The sequence below is a fragment of the Narcine bancroftii genome, chromosome 13 (genome assembly GCF_036971445.1).
Source record: "Narcine bancroftii isolate sNarBan1 chromosome 13, sNarBan1.hap1, whole genome shotgun sequence".
Taxonomy (NCBI): domain Eukaryota; kingdom Metazoa; phylum Chordata; class Chondrichthyes; order Torpediniformes; family Narcinidae; genus Narcine; species Narcine bancroftii.
This window is the reverse complement of record NC_091481.1, coordinates 79404872-79424578: the sequence shown is the minus strand read 5'-3', so window position 1 is coordinate 79424578 and position 19707 is coordinate 79404872. Positions and strand designations below refer to the sequence as shown.

The window sequence follows — 19707 nt, the reverse complement described above, 5'->3', positions numbered from 1 at the left end:
GTCACAATTGTGGGAAAAACAAGCAGTAAATTGTGCACAGGAACTTCCCACAAACCACAGTATGAAATAAACCGATAACACCTGTTAATGACATTGGTTAAGGAATAAATATTGGATATTTTAAATTTGTCTTTGGTTCTTGAATTCTGATGGGAGTTGGTTAGGGATGAGGTGGACCTGTGGTTTCTGAAAGTGGCTTTGGAGACTGTGGACCCATTGGTCATGATCTTCCAGAAGATTATAGATTTTAGAATGATTCCAGGGGATAGGAAGGTTGAATATGTGGTTGCGCTGTTTAAGAAAGGTTGGAGACGGGGAAAAAAAGGAAACTATAGACCTATGAGTCTGACGTTGGTGGTAGGGAAGATAATAGAGTCAATCCTCAAGGATGAGGTTATTAAATACCTGGCAGGATAGCTCCTAGTCAGCATGGTTTTTTAAAGGGTAGATCTTGCCTATTAGTTTTTTGAAGAAATCTCAGGTAAGGATAGACAAAGGGAAGGCTGAGAATGTTGTATATTTGGATTTTCAAAAGGCTTTCAATAAGGTGCCACGTGTTAGGCTGCAAAATAAGATGAGGGCCCATGGAATTACAGGGACACTATTAGACTGAACAGAAAGTTGGCTGATGGGAAGGGTTGAAATTAAGGAACCACGTTCAGGATGGACGCCTGTAGCAAGCAGTGTTCTGCAGGGGTCGGTCTTGGGTCCGCTGCTGTTTACAATTTATATTAACAATTTGGATTGTGGAATGAAATGGTTTTGTGGCCAAATTTGCAGATGACACCAAGATAGGTGGCAGAGCAGGAAGTGTGGAAGAAACCGTAAAATTGCAGTGATATAGACAGATTGGGAGACAGGGCAAAAATATGGCAGGTGAAGTACAATGTTGAGAAGTGTTCAGTTCTACATTTTGGCAGTGGAAATAAACAGGCAGAATACTATTTGGATGGGGAGAACATTCAATCCTCGGAGGTGCAAAGCGACCTGGGCTTCCTTGTGCAGAGAAATCTAAAAGTTAATGCCCAGGTGGGATTGGTAGTGAAGAAGGCGAATGCTATGCCAGCATTCATTTCAAGGGGAGTACTGTGTACAATGTTGGGCCCCTATCTTAGAAAGGGTGTGATGTTGTTGGAGAGGATGCAGAGGAGATTTACTAGGATGATTCCTGAAATGCAAGGGCATGGAACATTTGGCAGCTCTTGGGTTGTATTCATTGGAGTAAAGGAGAATGAGGGGGATCTCAGAGACCTTTGAAATATTGAAAGGTTTCGACAGAGTGGATGTGGATAAGATGTTTCCCTTTGTGGATGAATCAAGGACAAGGGATCACAGTTTTAAAATTAGAAGTTATATCCAATTAAAACAGAGAGGAGGAAGAACTTCTTCAGTCGGAGGGTCGTGGATCTGTGGAACACTGCAGTGGAGGCCAGATCACTGGGAGTATTTAAACAGGAAATGGATAGGCATCTCATTAGTCAGGGTATCAAGGGATATGGGGAAATTGGGACTAGGTGTGAGCATAGTTCAGCATGGTGTAGAGTCACAGAACCGACTCGATGCTTCTGTTCCTTGATCTTGTGGAACTGGGAATCTTGGCCAGTGAGGGATACCTGGGTTAGAGGAGCTGGGTGTTCATTCTGGAGTTGGAGATTATTCAGTTCTCTGAACCGTCAGAATTTATTGTCATGAACATATCACAAAATTCGTTGTTTTGCAGCAGGATCACAGTGCAAACATTTATATAAACCACCGTACAAGATAAATTTAAGGAAAAATTCAAAGTAAGGTAATAGTTCATTGTTCATTCAGGAATCTGATGGCAGAGGCAAAGAAGCCTGTGCCGCTGAGGCTCATCTTCAGGATCCTGTAGCCTTGTACTAGAGTGGAGAGGTGATGGGGATCCTTGAGATGCTTTCTTAAGATGCTGCTTCTTGTAGACGTCCTCGAGGGAGTGAAATCTGGTGCTTGAGCTGTCACTGGCCGAGTTAACAACCCTCTGGAGTTTTTTTTTTCATCTCCCCCCCCCCCCCCCCCCCCCCGACCTGAGTATTGGCACCTCCTTAGCAGACAGCGATGCAACCAGTCAGAGTGCTCTCCGCAGGACACCTGTAGAAGTCTTCAGTGACGTACTGAATCTCATCAAAGTCCTACTCGCAGCCGAGAAGGTTTGGGGGAAATTGGATGGACACTTTCAAAATCGTGAAACTGTTTGAGAAATGACTGGAACCCTTGGCCGCAGACTTGATCAGAGTGCGTAGAACAGAATTGTGAGAAGCCCTGGCAGCTTGTGTTGAGGTTCGACCTTGAGTGGTCAAGAGCACTGATTGATTCGTGGGGGTGACTGTGACCTTCAAAAGGGAATTGATAATATTATTGATCGTATAAAATATACCGTGGAGAATTGATGAAAGGGATGGGCTAGCACCTCTTCCACAGACTTGAATATTCCTGTGCTTTTAAAACTGCCAAGTTTGGACACATAGATGGTTTAAGATGTATCAGCCAGACAGGCCAATGGGTTCATTGCTCCTGCTTGGTATCTTGCTACTGGGTGACACAGCACCCTGCACTGTGGGACCCATCTCGCATTTTACCACACTTGCCTGCGATTTGTCTCTCTTCCTACTGTCGTCTCCTTCCTGTTTTGCCACCACCAACCTTTCATTCTGACAGCTGCTGTTTTGATGCGTGTGTTCTGTGTCAGTCAGCAAGCTTCCTGCCCAGCTTCCGGTTTTAATTTTAAAATAAAAATTAATTTCGACATACAGCCAATTTGGTCCATGAGCCCTTACTGCCCAATTACACCCACTTGACCTTCAACCCCCAGTAAGTTTTCGAGGGTGGGAAGCAAGCAGAGCCCCGGGGAAAACCCACACAGACACTGAGAGAATGTACAAACACCTTCCAGGCATTCGAACCCCAGTTTCGTTTGTTGGCGCTGTAACAACATTGCACTAACTGCTACTCTAACCATGCCGCCCATGCAAGGTTATTATCTTGCTTTGAGGAAGAGAGGACAATCTAGCATTTGAGTAGCGCTCTCTGTGATCTTGGAACATCTCAGGGTGCTGTCTGCAGTCGGTGAAATGTCCTCACTGAGGGAAGGCGGTGTTTTGGAGCACAAGGAACTCACAATGGGCTCTGCTTCTCCTTGCAATGCACAGGCAGAGACAGAAAAGCACTGAACTGGTGGAGAAGACTATACAGAGTTTTTCTGGAGAGGTGGAAGAGCGGCTTAGTCATTCTCATGGACTCAGCAGTGCACCTGAACTAATGTGCCACAGTTGTTACTGACAATCAGCGTGGATGAAGGTGTCCCTGCTGAGACTATCTGAGCACTCCCTAGCCAGGAGCCACGGATGAACCAAGATGCGATCTGGGGTGTTCGGATGCGTACATCCTCCAGAAGGTCAACACCAACGTCGAGAGATCATTCCTGAAGCCGCTTTCAGGTGCTCGTACGCAGATAATGCACCGGCAGATGCGGCTGGGGGAGTGCAGCTAGGACGGAGAAGACGCCTTTCTGTCTCCTGAACGGGCTGGCTGAAGGAGAGCCACATCCGAGCGAACGCTGGCTCCTGTGGACTGTGGCCGTGGTCCCACTGCTGCTTTCAGGTGCAATGGGGGATTCAAGCCGGAGAATATACTTACAGGAAGAGGGTTAGGTAAGTGCTCCTCCTGGCTGGGTTCTCCACTTTCAGGTGCCCACCCGACAGCCACACCGGGGTAGAATAGGCAGCTTTACAGTCAGGTATTCTGGTCACCTGAAAGCGGCTAAACCAAGCTGGAGTCCCAGGCGTGACAGCCGTGGCAGGCGGTTGCATGCCATCACACCCGCACCCGACAAGACGACATGAGGCACTATCGCTACCTATGATGCATGTCTCTCAAAGGAGCCGGAGTCCTTTGATGCTTACTTTGAATGGGAAGATAATTGTGCACGTCCCCTAACCCCCATGATTGACAGTCTTGAGCAGCACGGTTGGCGTAGCGGTCAGCGCCACACCTTTACAGCACCGGTGATCAGGATGGGGGTTCAAATCCCATGCCCTCTCTAATGAGTTTCTAAGTTCTTCCTGTGTCCTTGTGGGGTTTCTTTGGGGGCTCCGGTTTCCTCCCACCCTTCAAAAACTTACCGGGATGTAGGTTAATGGGGAGTAAATTGGGTGGCACGCACTCGTAGGGCTGAATTGGCCTGTTACAGTGATGTATGTCTAAATTTATTTTTTAAAGATTTAAAAATCTTGCTCAATTAACCTATTTTGGATTTTACAAAGGGGAGGGTGAGGAACCATGCATCACAGGATGGTGGTGGTGAGGGTTAGTACCTTCAAGTTCCTGGGACTCCATAATTCAGAAGTCCTTTCCTGGAGTCAGCACCTCGAAACCACTGGAGTGAAGGGCACACCACCGCCTCTACTTCCGGGCATATGAAGTTCCCATGGATTTACGTGTTTTTTTAAATCCAGTTACGTGTTTTAAAAATCCACCTCTGCATTTTATCAGGGCCCTACCGGCCTGCTCTGACTCCCTCTGCTCGTTTCGTGCAGTGCTAGATGTTTCCTGCGGTGTAACAGTGGCAGCGCATCCCCAGGCTCTCCCCCCTCGGTTGCAAATAGTTTCTGATGTCGTTTAAGCCAGGAGCACTCCCTTGTGTTTTTACCTATATCTGGAAAACCACGTGTGAACAAACGATTGGGAAAGACTAATTGTTTTTAAGGTTAGCTGAAGAAAAACTTTGAGTAATGAACATCAGTGCAAATACACGGTTACAGATTGGAGCAAGGCTCTTCCTGGTGACTGAGGACATGTTGGGAAGAGCTCTGCCGGGTAACTGAGGACAGGTTGGGCAGGGCTCTGCTGGGTAACTGAGGACAGGTTGGGCAGGCCTCTACTGGGTGACTGAGAACAGGTTGGACAGGCCTCTACTGGGTGACTGAGAACAGGTTGGACAGGCCTCTACCAGGTGACTGAGGACAGGTTGGACAGGCCTCTACCGGGTGACTGAGGACAGGTTGTACAGGCCTCTACCAGGTGACTGAGGACAGGTTGGGCAGGGCTCTACCAAGTGTCTGAGGACAGGTTGGGCAGGGATCTGTCTGGAGATTGGGTGCAGATTGGACAGCTGCCTACTGAGTGAGGATTTGGTGCAGGGCAGTAGTTACTACTTGGGGATTGGATGCAAAATGGACAAGGGCGCTGCTTGGCATGCTAGGTGCTAGTTATGGGCATGTACTGCTTGGGGTCAGGAGAAGCAGACACTCTGGTTTGAGCTTAGGTCAAGCAGGTACTGCCTGGTAATGTGGAGGGGCTTGGAGTCTGGGAACAGATGGTAGTGTCTGTCTCATAATACTGTGCTCACTGTTACAAAAAAATACAATTGATTTTGTTTAAAAGAACGAGTTTTTGAATGACTTGAAACTGACAATTTTGTGTGTACATTTTCAAAAATTTTCCAAATGGGGGTACGCCCCCCCCACCCCCGCAAGGGGCTCTGCATCCCCTTGAACCCGGCCGTATGCCTCGCGCAAGCACTCGGCTCTTTTCCTCTTTTTTGACTTCACTCGCATGCCTGACTTCTGAAGAAGTCTATGGAGATTTGGCATGCGGTTGAATTCTCAAATATTGACAGTGAAACCTCTGTTATCAAGCAACTGTTGGCCTCCAGCCACCGACAAAAAAAAAATCGCAGAAAATAAATAAGATTTTTTTTAAAAAATTGGCAGTATCGCGTTAGTTCGCCCATCGTACAACATCCAATCTCAAGCAACTGGAAAATTCACTTAACTAGCATCCACCAATCTCCATAGGGGCCAGATACTGGGGTTCTTACTGTATTATCTCTTTTTTGGACTTGACCTATTGAGGTCATTTAATGTTCTTTTATAGTTGATGTCTCTTGCATTCCTGTTTAACTGTAGCAAGGAAGAATTTCAATGGCACCTGAACTTCTGCATATGACATACTCATCACCAATGTGCTTGTTTATTAATGTTAGGTACTGGGGCAGAAATCCCTGCCTAGCTGCAGGGTACCACTGGGTCAGTTGTTTGGGTATGCTGTCTTCTCCCATCTGTGGCAATGAGAGCTTGCTGTTCCCCTGAAAGGACACATTTTCACCATCCAATCCAGAGATTCGAGCTCAAAAACCAGTTTGGTGCAGGGAGTACTACGTTGTTGGGAGAGCTGCTTTTGGACGTGCCCATGCACAGGAAAGGAAGAGGCTATAGAGAGTTGTGAACTTGGCCAGTGCCGTCATGGGCACCAGTCTCGAGGACATCTACAAGAGGTGGTCCCTTAAGAAAGTAGTGTCTATCCTCAAGGGCCCCCACCACCCAGGCCCTCTTCACACTGCCATTTTATTCCCTTGCTGACATGCCTGTCCATGCCAGACCTGCAAATTGGAGGAACAACACCTCATCTTGGGTCTGGGTGCCCTGCAATCAGATAGCATTAATATCAACCTCTGCAATTTCTGTTAAAACACCCATCCCCGACAACCCACCTCCTTACCCTGTATTCTGCATATATACACACAGTATGTCACTGAAGACTATCGTAAAATTCTACAGATGGACTGTGGAGAGTGCTCTGTCTGGTGGCATCACTGCCTGGTATGGAGGCGCCAACTCTCAGGACAAGAATAAAATCCAGAGGGTGGTTAACTCGGCCTGTGACATCACGGTCACCAGACTTCACTCCATCGAGGACATCTACATGAGGCGGTGTCTTAAAAAAGCAGCCTCTATCCTCAAAGACCACCACCACCCAGGCCAGGCCTTCTTCACTCAGCTCTTTCTCTTTGGCTTGGCTATGCGGACGAAGATTTATGGAGGGGTAAATGTCCACGTCAGCTGCAGGCTCGTTTGTGGCTGACAAGTCCAATGCGGGACAGGCAGACATGGTTGCAGCGGTTGCAGGGGAAAATTGGTTGGTTGGGGTTGGGTGTTGGGTTTTTCCTCCTTTGTCTTTTGTCAGTGAGGTGGGCTCTGCGGTCTTCTTCAAAGGAGGTTGCTGCCCGCCGAACTGAGGCGCCAAGATGCACGGTTTGGTGGTCAATGTAGCTTCCATAACCATATAACCATATAACCATTTACGGAGCGGAAACAGCCCATCTTGGCCTTTCGAGTCCACACCGGTTCACTGATTTTGTGCGTCCTGTTCTTCTTTTTCTTAACCAGGGTCTCAATATCTCTTGAAAACCAAGGTTCCATACACCTTCCGTACATCTTACCTACAATTCAGAGCCTTTATATTAAAAAAGTTAGACAGAATTTAATCATTTGCATTCTTTCAAGCAAAACGCTAAGAATAAAACTGGCAAAGTCAGCTACCGTCAGAAAAAAGGTACAGGAGCCTGAAGACAAGCACTCAGCGGCACAAGGACAGCTTCTTCCCCTCCGCCATCAGATTCCTGATTAATCAATGAAGCAAAGGCACGGCCTTGTGAAAAAAATACACAAGTGCTGGAGAAACTCAGTAGGATTGACCTGCATTTGTGTGTTTTTTTTTCACTTAACCACGATGTCAACAGAACCCTGTGTTTTACCAAAGACACTGCCTTACTTTGCATGGATTATTATTTTTATTTTTAATAGTAATGTTGTAAGATGGTTATAATATGAATGTTTGCCCTGTGATTCTGCTGCCAAACCGAATTTAATGTCAATAAATTCTGATTCATATATATTTGTATGTACGTGTGTATACATTCCCTCTCTCTCTAAACCCATCATAAGTGGAAAAATTGAGTCAATAAAGAATATACACCTTGATGAAGGGCTAAAATGTTGGGTTATGTATATTTATCTTGGCTCTATAAAGGATACTGCTTGACCTGCTGAGTTTCTCCAGCTTATTTTTTTTGCAGTACCACACCTCCGAATATCATAGCCTAGCCTACCTTAAACCTGCTCAGACCACTTACCTTAGCCTACAGCTGGGCAAATTTATCTAAAACCAAGCCTGTTTTATAATTAAATGTTGAATACCTTTTATTCTACACTGGGGGGGTGGGGGGTGGAATTTTAATCAGAAAATATTGTAGTGAGGCACAACTATGCTGTGACGAACCGGCCCTGCTTGTTATGCGTAGTCAGCGGGGCGGTCGCGATAAAGGTGGCGATGCGCATCAGTCTCTTCTGCTCTGGAACAGACGTGGGCGTGCGCTCTTGTGTCGGCGGGACATGCGCGCGGTCCGACTGCCGGCCTAATAAGTGAGCACGCGAAGTTTGAATAAACATTCAGTTGCGACTCTCGGGCCAACAGCCCACGTCTCCGGTCTGTACAACCGCTCTCTCCCAGCACACTGCAATATTGCAATAGCAGCAATCACTCCACCATGCAGCGAATTGTGAAATGTATTAAGTGACTGCGTACAGGTATTTTCATTTGAATGCTTATCACTGTTGTACTTTGAAGCATTATCAGTCAAACCTCCGTAAGTAAAGCAGCATCTTGAGGAAAGGCTCAGGCCCAAAACATCGGTAATCTTTACCTCTTATAGACTCTGCGAGACTGGTTGAGTTACCCCAGCAATTCTGTGTTTTGCCCTCTTCACTCTGCTAACCATCGAGAAGGAGGTCCAGGAGCCTGAAGACCAACAACCAGCGGCACAAGGACTGCTTCTTCCCCTCTGCCATTCAGATTCCTGAACGGACAACGAGCCACAAACACTGCCTCGCTTTCTCTTTTGCACTAATTTTAAAATTTATTTTTAAAAATGTAACCGATGAGCAATATTTACACTGTAATGCCGCCGGAAAACAATTACGCAGCCTTATTCAAAAGCAGGGGAGTTTTCTGCCGTGTCCTGAGGCTGATAAGTTGTTGCTCAGCTGATCTATTGTCTGTGAGGATTTGCTGTGTGCAAATTGGCTGCTGAGTTTCCTGTATTTCAACAGTGACCAGCGACGTTGGCTGTGCTGCGCTTTAAGGTGACCCTGAAGCTGTGAAAAGTTGTGTTGGAATGCGTCTGCTTTCATTTTAGAAGATCAGTTCCATTCCTTTCATCTTGAGGCAATCCCCCACACTCCGTCCACCGTAGCTTGCTTTTCATTAAAATGGCTCAATCAGATCCAGGCAAAGATGATTTAACAGGGCTTTGAGTTTGTAAGGATCAAGGTGTCTTGCTATATTGTGTGGGTCTGAATGCAACAGACTTGTCAGAGCAGTTATAGCACTGAAAGGCTGGAGCAACTCAGTTGGTCTTGCAGCGTCTGTAGGAGGTAAAGATGCATAACTGACATTTCGTGCCTGAGCCCTTCCTCAAGGTATGAGTAAAGGAGGCCACTACAGGTACGCAATCCTTGATCCGGAACCCGTGGGGGACAGTGTGTTCCGAATTTTGGATTTTTCCAGATTTCAGAACAAAACCCAGCTGCCCCATATTTCAGCCCACCTGAATTGTGCTGCTGTATCCACCCCCTTCCAGTCGCGCTGGCGTCTCTCTCTCCTCCCCTCCCACCCCACCCAAGTCACGCTGCCGTCTCTCTCCCCCTGCCCGCCCGAGATGTGCTGCCGTCTCTCTCCCCTGCCCGCCCGAGTCGCGTTGCCGTCTCTCTCCCCCCCGCCCGCCCGAGTTCTCAGGATGAGACTTTTGCGGCCCATTCATCTCCCATCTCTCTAGTGTTTGACATCAACTAGCCCCTTTCACACTTGCATCCCACTAATCGGCCATCCCGAGGCCCAGAATAGGAATGGGGGTTTGGCCTTTCACACTAGACCACTCCTAACTGGGACACTGAAAGCTTTCACACTAGCAAGGGTCTATCCCTGGCATTTGGTCTGCTCTACCTTTAATAAGAAGGGCCTGCAATGTTGCTGCTCGTTTCATACTTGCCTGATCTCAACACCGGCGTCTGAAGACGCCGGGGATTGTTCTAGGGGTCGAGGCCGTCAATCTCCGGCATGAGATGATGTCATCTGATGCCAGCATTGAGCTGATTTTTGCTTTTACGCTTGCCACTTTAAAGGCTGATTGGTGTTTGATTCCTGGGATCTGACTGGTGGTAAGATTGTGCTAATTGAGAAACTTGTGGTTTAGAGCTTGTTTTGAGCCAATGTGAACTTAACTCCATTTGGATAATGGTGTGTGAGCTTGATCCGTTTGGTGTTGCACGCTGTGACTGTGTGGTTGTTATGTGAGAGAAAAACAACTTCAACAGATCTCAAGAACACCAAGGCAGAATGTAGGCTGGTTAAAACAGTAGCTCTTTCAACACTGGCTAACCTGTAAACTCAATGACCCAGTTAAAGAAGCCGATGTTGCCGTTCACACTGGACCACGGTTAACCAGACCTCTAAGTCCTTTCATGCTCACCACTAGACATCCCTGGGGAGAGGGGCGCCTATCCTTCCCCGGTGACGTCTGAGTGGCGCATCAGAATGATCTTGTATTTAAACAAAATTAATTGTGCCTAATTATAACATTTTGTACAGCATAATATGAGCCCTTCAGCCCCTGTTGTGCTGACCTTGATAAACCTTTTATAAATTTATGAAGAACTGTGGGGTAAGTGGTAGCAGCAATGAAAATACATAGGCGCACAATTTATAAAGACCGTGGAAAAGTCGCAGAGATAGCGATGACAGACCTGCCCCTCCTAGAATTCCATGCAGCAGAGAAAGGGCTGTATGCACATAGCACTGACACTCATTTCGCTGCTGCACGGAATTCTGGGAGGGCAGGTACGCCATCGCTCTCTCACTCTCTTTCTCGCTCTCTGACTTTCCCCACAGTCTTTATAAATTGTGGGCCGATTTTTTTATTGGCTTCATAATTTTATGTTTCTCTTTACGCTTAAATTTTGTTGTCAAATGTCCCTGGATCGTCCATGTCCCTTTTACACTGGGCTCATCGGCATGCAGGCGTCCAATCGCCCCCGAGGATGATACACCCTACCCATCCCGGGCGGGGGGGGGGGGGGGGTGGGGGGTGATCTGATGCCTGCGTGCCGATTTGTGAGAATTCACACTGACAGGTTAACCAGTATATTAGCCGTTAATTACTGGGACAAAGTGCTGGTGTGAATGGGGCTCGTGATCTTATGCACGCACCGAGAGAAGTTGGAACAGGGATACAATCGCACCAGACGCAACAGCTCTCCGGTACTCACAACCCTCTGCGGAGAGAGAACTTTACAGCAGTGGTTCCGAAAACGTTTTCAGGCTGCCACCCACTTGGCTCCCAGGCCTAGTACCCCCCCCCCCCCCCCCACCAACTCCACCCAACACATGCATACAACAAACACAAATCTCTCTTGGTATTTGGTCTGCTGCAAATATAATGTGGGATGTGAGTGGGAAGGGAAGGTTGAGAACCACAGCTCTAGACCCAATTGTTACTGAGATATTTTGCTTGAGAAAAATTGTCATTGACCCATTTCCTTTGGAGTTCTGAAACCGTGCACATAACGAGTCAATTGGGGATGATTGAAACAGTGGTTTTCAAACTTTTTCTTTCCGCCCACATCCCACCTTAAGTATAACCCCTTACTAATCACAGAGCACCAATGGCATAAGGATTACTTAAAGTGGGATGTGAGTGGAAAGAAAAAGGTTGAAAACTACTGGAATAGCTGCTCTAAAGTGAAAATTCATAGAACACTACAGCACAGAAACAGGCTCTTCAGCCCATCTAGTCTTTGCCAAAATATTAATCTGCCACGTCCCATTGACCTGCATCCAGTCTATAGCATTCCCTACCTCACCCGTAACCAAATATTTAAAAATGTTTAAATTCACCATTTCAGCTGGAAGCCCCCTGCACACTCCTACCCTCTCTGCATGGTTCCCCTAGTGTTCCCTTCACCCATATCATCTCGTTCTTCTCTCATCTTACCTCAGTGGGGAAGAAAACCTACTCTATCTATCCCCCTCATAATTTTAAATGCCTCTGACAAATCTCCCCTCATTCTTCAACGCTCCAGGGAATAAGCTCCTAACCTGTTTAACCTTTCCCTGCAAATCAGTTCCTCAAGACTGCCTTACGGCAGACGAAAGGCATTTTTGTGTCGTATTACATTTCTGTTTTATGCGTAACACTCTATAGTCTGATCTGAGTATTCTAGTAAATCTTCTGCACTTTATCAATCTTATTGATATCTTTCTTGCAGTTTGGAGACCAGAACTGCCCACAATAGTTCAAATATGACCTCACCAAACCTTTTCTAAACCTTACCTGACTTTTTTTGTAACCCACAGATGTCAAGAAACCCTTCAACACGGACCACCATTGATATCCCCATGGTCCGCTGGAGGGGACTAATCGGGGTGGTGGGGGGAGGTGCTTGGCTAGCACAGACCCCTTCCCACACTCGGATTTTTGGTCTTGGTGGGAAAATGTTTTGAGAATTTTTTTTTAATCTTCATGTTTAAACCTTGTTTTACGTATTACTTTGTAACCTTGGTAATATCAATCATTGCTGTCTATAAGAAAGCCACAGGCCGCCAGTAGTCTGCAGACCATAGTGAGAAATACTGCCCGAGATTGGTTGTCCAATAAGGTTATCCTGTCCTCTGAAGTTAAATTGAATTTGGACATACAGCAGGGTAACAGGCCCTTACAGCCCACGAGCCCGTGCCACCCCAATCGACTTCCACCCCTGGTACGTTTTGAAGGATGGGAGGAATCCAGAGCCCGGGGAGAACGTGCAAACTCCTTACAGAGTGCATGGGATTTGCACCCGGGTCCCGAATGCTGGCGCTGTAACAGCATTGCGCCAAGCGGGCCGCCCTTGAAAAGTTTAGTCGAAGGTAGACTAAATAGTGGTTTAAAAAAAAAATCACGAGGCATTGATCAAGAGCAGTCAAAATCTTCTCTCCAGGCTAAAAGCGTCCCACATGAGAGCAGGGGATGTAATGTAAGAACCACGTACGATAAACTTCAGATGTTTGAGAGCCACAAGATTTGAAAAAATATTACATACATATTTTTACCTAACAGAAATTTTATCTAAATGTTGCAAAATAGATGTACATTATATTCATTACATTATATTTATTTATCTAGTTTTTAAACTGCTAATTTCTATTAGTTTCAATAGTCAAGAAGTACACATACTGTATTTACTCGTGTAATAGTCGAATTTTGCAGGCTCTTACACACATTCTGCTTTTGACTGCAGTAAAAACCTGCCACATTCAGGGAGTTGGGAGCTCGGATGGGCGGGCGGGTGGCAAGTCCGAGTTCGGGACGTCAGGAGCTCGGATGGGCAGGCGGGTGGCTGGGACCGGGTGGTAAGTCCGAGTTCGGGAGTTCGGATGGGCAGGCGGGTGGTTGGGACCGGGTGGAGAGTCAGAGTTTGGTGTCAGGAGCTTGGGGAGGCAGGCGGCCGGCGCCAAAGAGAAAGGATTATTACAAGTGTATATTCTGTATACATACCAAATATTTTCAATCGCAAGCCACTACCATTGTGAGCACCGGCCCGTACGATTCCTGTCTCAGTTCTGCGAGCCGCGTGTTATATGTCAATGAGCCTGCATGTTGCTCGTGAGTCACTATTTAGCCACCCCTCCACTAGAGGATGTGGGTGTGTGTGGAATTTAAGGGAGATGTGTGGGCTAATTCTTCTTACTCCGAATGGTGGGTGCCTGGAATGGGCTGCCAGGGATTTAATAGACCTAGATTTGTCACATAGAGGCATATGTATCAGGCGCAAGCAGCAGTTTTAATTCGATTCAGACATAACGTTCAGCACGGACGTGTGGGCTGAAGCTCCTTTCCCTGTTGCTGTACTATTCTGTTGCTGTACTATTCTGTGAACTTTGACTATTCCCAAGATGTAAAATGAGAGATTGTTTCGTTAGTTCCGTCTGCTGCGATTAACAGGTCCCTGATCGTGTAGGAGCTCGGGTTGCATACGGTTTGGACTGGACTCCATGTGGCTCTGGAGGCGAATCTGCGGACACTCAGTGACTCTTGGTGGGGGGGGGGTGGGGGGGTGGCGGGGGATGGGACTCCCTTTTGCTTCTCTTTCTCTGACTGTAAGAGGTGCTTCAGGCAGTTTCTGCCAAAGGCGAATCTGTCTTTATGCCAGGGAAAAGCAATTTGATGTAATTATATTTTATTTCAATGATGATAATAAATTGAATCCTAACATTAGATCCATTCCCTCCCCTTCTTCCCCCTGTTACGAGCCCAGAGAACCCCAAAACCCAGCAGTAATAGATATTCACCAAGGCAAATGGTTACTTAAACAAAAGTTGCCTTTAATTATCTTTAAACATGAAAACAGAACCACGCTTTAACTTTTCACTATTGACTTAACTAACCTAACTTAACCCCCTTCTAATTCTAAGCGCACGTATGTGTAATGTGTGTATAAGTTCAGAAAAGTTCTTGGATTCACAGTCCAATCTCACTTCTCATTCCTCCAAGTTCACTGGTTGCAGGCAATTCTTAGACTGTGCACAGAATTTAACATTTATAAAGTTCTCCAGGCTTTGGTGCGTGAAAGTAACCGCTGAAAAAGGAAAAAGAATGGTTACCGCTCAGGAAGGTTCTTATCGGTTTTCAGAGAGAGATTCATTGTACATTGACACCCACAACTGATTCCTTTTTTTAACCAGCCACTTCAGTGTCTTGCTGAAGAAGCTTTCCCCCTCAGCGTTCTCCAGATGATGACCTCTTTCTTTCAGGTCACCACAGAGTGCCTTTTTGTTTCCCTTATTCCAAGTGAAACATTAGACGCCCAGTCCTCTTCTCTTGCATGAACCACAAGGGCTTTGGCCAGGCTGAACTAAGCACTCACAACCCGTCTTCCAAAATGGGGTTTTCCACAAACTTTCCAGCTTGTCCTGTTCCAGTCCCAGCTGTTCCTGCTGACTGTAAAACTGTACTCTCTTTCTCTCTCTCTCTCTCTCACAAAGAGAAAGCCTGTTTGACTCTCTCTGCTAGCAAAACTGCACGACCCTCTTAGAACAGCAAGCTCCCCTCCAGACAGAATGCGGCTCCTCATCTGTATTGCCTTTTGTAAACAACAATCCATTAGTGAAGTCTCTTGCACACTCTTCAAAGCTTTTGCTTAGGTTGTTGGCCACATTATGTCTAGCATGAGCAGAGCTCCAGTATTTTAAAGAAGATCTGTTTTTAAAGTGTTTGTATGTGACCTACACTAAAAACCCTGCCCAAATATATCTCCCAAAAACCTATCTATCTACTGTCACACCCCAGATTTGTTTGCTCCTTGGAGACTCATCTGTGCTAACTGTAACATCTGTTTGAGAGGGCAGGTAGCCTGAACGCAGCACTCCCTCAGTTTCCCTCTGGGTCTGACAGCTTTGCCTAGTCGTCTCTCCGGGAAGCCAACGCCAGAGTTGAATGACTTTCTGCTCTCCCTGCCTACATCTGTCCGAGTTTAATTTTGGCATTTTCAGAACTGCCTGAAGGGATTTTCCTCACGAATTTCTGGCTCTGGTGTGCAGAAATAATTTAGGTGGAGCTTGTTTGTTTTTAACCAGAGGATACAGTTTGAGCAGGGCTCACTCCATGGTTCTCCGTGGGTTTTACCACAACCAGAACCAGACGAACAATTAGACTCGTGACCCGTTGAGTGGTGGAGGCAGAAGCCTTTACAATAGGCACTTTTGCACATCCACTGAACGGCGGAAAATATCTGCTCCGGTTGGTGGCAGTGGGAAAAATGTTGGGACACAATTATTTTAGTGCAAATTTCATCGTGTCATTTTTCCACTTGTACCCCTACACATTTTTCAGAGCAGCTGCAATGTATATTAACCGCAGCCGCTCCGTCAGAAATGTTCCTAATGAATCACGACGCTGAATCTGACAAACTCCGCAACACAGGAAGGGTGTATAAAAGTGCCCAGAAAGGGCCCTTGCATAAACGGCCACATTGGGACACACCGGAGGTAAGTATGCTAAAAAGAAATTTCGGAATAATTCCAGTTTCTGGGTAAAAATCTCCATTGTCAAACTTTTTTTAAAATGCATTCTCTGCACTCTCTAGCCAGATGACATTAACACCGACTTCTCTGGTTTCAGCTCCCAGTTCTTCCTCTCTCTTCATCCCTCTGTCTTCTTTCCTTCACCTCTCCACCCACTTCCCTCTCCATTCATAGAGCCATCCCCCCTCCCCCCCCCCCACTGTTTGCTGCTGTGCCCTCCCTCCTTTATCCACCTATTATCTCCTGCCTGTGCTCCTCCCCTTGCCCCTCCCCCGTACCAATTTGTTCGGGCACCGGCCTACATTTTGCTCATACCTTAACCGACGTTTCTGGCTTGAGCCCTTTATTATCTATCTTTATCTTTGCTAGTAAAGGACACTACTTGACCTGCTTAGTTTCTCCAGCGTTCCGTCTATAGGTTTAACCTCTTTAATCTGGCATCGTCGGGACCCGGCCTTTGCTGGACCACATAAAATGCCGGAAAACAGAAATTGGCCCCTAAGGGAACTCTTTTCCTCCACCCACCAACCCTGTTCCCAATCACTGGTGCTGTAAAGGTTGAATCTGCCGCCATTAGTACAAACTTTATAGACAGCACAGGACTCGAACCCTGGTTCAGATCGTAGCAGATTCAACCTTTACGGTGCCAGAGATCAGGACTTCAGTACAAACTCCTTGCAGACAGCACGGGACTCGAACCACGGTCCCAATTGTGGCAGATTTAACCTTCACAGTGCTATCGATCAGGAACCGGGGTTCAGTTCCCGTGCTGACTAACGGCAGCAGATTCAAACGTGCAGGACCTTGGGAGTTGCCAGATAAGAAAGGTACAACCAATACTTCAATCCAGGTGTCTGCAGACCTTCATGTTTTATGTCCTTGTCGAAACTATCCTGCTTGGCACTTGGAAGAGCCTTCAGGCCCAACAGGGACAGGATGGGCTGAATGGTTTCTCAGTGTAGATTTCTGTTATTGGTGGCAGTAACGGGTTGGCTTGCACAACAGCAGAGATTCCACCAGGATGTTTTCTGGGCTGGAGTGTTTCTGAGGAGATACTGGCTCTATTTTCTCCAGAGCAGAGGATTTTGAGGGAGCAATGGGGAGAGTGGAATATGAGGGGAAAGTTGTTTTTTTTTTAAACAAAATCCTTGTGCATGTACGAGAAATGGGGCAGGTCGGTATTTGGAGGGAGTCTTAGGGGAGAGGCTGGTTCGAGCGTGGAGAGCATTCTGGAGGCAGAGACATTTCAAAAGCATCTAGACTTGCCAGGGCATGGCAGGTCAAGGGTGTGCAGGAGGTGCAGTGGACAGCATGGAGCTGCTGGGCCAAAGGGCCTGTTCCTGGGCTGTCTGACTCAGTGGTGAGAGGACTAACCGGAGGAGGTGGGTGCGAGGACATTCGGGATTGGAGCGTAGAGGAGAATTAATCCCTCAGAGCCATTCTCACCTCGCGGCATGGGGCACACGGCCCATCTCAGCTTCTTCTCACGATCCCCACTGTCCCAGGAGCCCACTTCTGGTGAGAGGCCGGTCAGTACCTCGGTCATCCAGTCTGGAAGACCCGTACAACAGGACTTGCTGTGTCTCTCGCTAAGCTCACCAAAATGCTGGAGGATCTCAGCCAGTCTTTCAGCGTCCGAAGGAGACAAAAATATATTGCCGACATTTTGGGCCTGAGCCCTTCTTCAACAAATAAGCAGACGATCAAAAAGACAGGAAATCTCAGAATACATGCAGTTGTTTTTAAAAATATTTTATTTAATATTCCATACTTGCAGTAACTACAATTATTATAATACTACAGATATCAAACAAGAACAAATTGATTGCACACATGATGTTTTTCCTCCCCTCCTTCCCACCCAACCACCCCCTCAAAAAAAATGCAAACTGAAAAAAAATAAATACTTTATAGGTATAAAAAGGAAAAAGATCTTTGGATTGAAGAGAGAGATGGCGTCCAGTACACACCATCAGGGGAGAATCCCACAAAGCTAAGGGATATACTTATTTGTGAAATTTAATCCCATTATTTGAGAGTATGGGTACCAAATTTGTAGAAACATTTATTTCCAAAATTATAAATAATTTTTGCTAAAGGAATACAACTGAATTTCAGCGTGCCACCTTGGCAGAGTTATAGATGTATCCGATTTCCAAGTAATTTTAATATGTTTTCTTGCTAAATAGTTATGCTAATTTAACAAATTTCAATTGATAAATTGTTTGTTTCAATTTAGGATTTATACCTTTAATATTTCCGAATTTTAAAAAATATATAAATTGGGGCTTTGTGGACTGTAACTTGTTCCAAAAAGTTACGTATAGCCCACCCAAAAAGGTCTCACATTGGGACAAAACCACAGTGAATGTACAGACAGGTGTTAATTGGATATGATAAGGGGAGAGGTAAAAATTGATTACATCTATGCGAAAGGAGACAGAAAAGAGAGGAGAGACAAGAGCTGTGGGAAGAAGTGAAGTGGGGGGGGTGGTTTTAATGAAAGCCAGAGCCATCTTGTTGGAGGGTGCCCTGTCAGAAGGTGAAGGGTTGTTCCTCCAAATTGCAGGTGCTCTCAGTCTAGCAGACATGCTAGCAAGGGAACGGGATAGGGAATTGAAATGGGTGGCCACTGAGAGATCTGTGCTGTTGTGGCGTAGGGCTCCCATTGCGGTCCTCTTACATCGGAGATACTGGGCGCAGGCTAGGAGATCGCATCGTTGGGCACCTTGGCTCTGCCCGTCGCAACAGCGGGGATCTCCCAGTGGTCACCCATTTCAACTCCCTGCCCCGTTCCCTTACTGTCGTGCCTGACTGTGGCCTCGTGTGCTGTCAGACTGAGACCACCCACAAATTGGAGGTGCAACACCTCATCTTCTATCTGGGCACCCTGCAACCGGATGGCATTAACATCAACGTCCCTGGCTTTCGTTTAAGCCCACCCCTCCCACTTCTTACCCTGTCGCCTTCCCCTGTCTCTGTCACGTTCATGACAATAAATTCTGATTTTGTACCCAACTTTGACTCCGACTTTGTCACTGCTTCGATTCGGATGGTTTTGTGTGGGGGGGGGGGCTTTTCTGGTAGGAGACGTGTAATTGAGGATGTGGTCTATAAAGTTCAAACACCTCTCTGTAGGGAGCCCTGTTTTCAAAATGGTTTTAATCTGCACTCCTGATGTTTTGGTTTTAACGTTAATTATACGTTTAAATAGGATCCAGCAATTTGAGTGAAATTGAAGTCTCCAACGCAGTTGATGCACCGATTCCCTGCCTTGTCAGATTCAAATCCTGAATGGTGCAAGCTTTTAAAAAGCAGAATGGGGGGGGGGGGGGCGGCAAAGAACTTATAACACTCTGTGGAGTCATGGAAGCAAGTGTGTGGTTATGAAAGCAAACGGTGTTATTGGGTTCAAAAGAAGTGATTGTTGCACACATCCTACTCCCTCTCTGCACTCCCCCTCCCCCAAATGCACACTTCAGACAGGAACCCTGGACCGTTTGGCCCATCTAGTCCATGCTAGCCCACTGGAGCAGCTCCGTCTCCTTCCTCCGTTCATTCTCAGCCAATTGTTCCTCTATTCCAGGGAAGGGCCTGAGAAACCAGGCCTATATCCTTTTCCTTGTCACCTGACAGCGACGTTGGCAAATCTAGAAACTCAGGAATGGTCTCGCTACTGAACATCATCACATTGCCTTCTCTCTGTGTGTGAAGACTCCCCTCTCCTGAATGTTGACTAATTTGTGTAGAGTTTGCGTTTTTCTATGTCACCTAACAGGTTCCTGATTCCAACCG

The 19707-nt window shown here is 46.6% G+C and overlaps 1 protein-coding gene across 5 annotated transcripts in view; it reads left to right on the top strand.

The window, feature by feature from the left end:
* Positions 1–19707, top strand: part of LOC138748245 (BRD4-interacting chromatin-remodeling complex-associated protein-like) — a 142235-nt gene that overhangs the window by 57515 nt on the left and 65013 nt on the right. For 2 of the 5 annotated variants that reach the window (XM_069908081.1, XM_069908077.1), the window contains exon 1: positions 2854–3668. The exons of the other annotated variants lie outside the window; for them this stretch is intronic. The gene's annotated coding sequence lies outside the window, so the exon portion shown is untranslated. Of the gene's footprint in view, positions 1–2853; positions 3669–19707 lie in introns of those variants that run through there. 5 annotated transcript variants of the gene reach the window in all.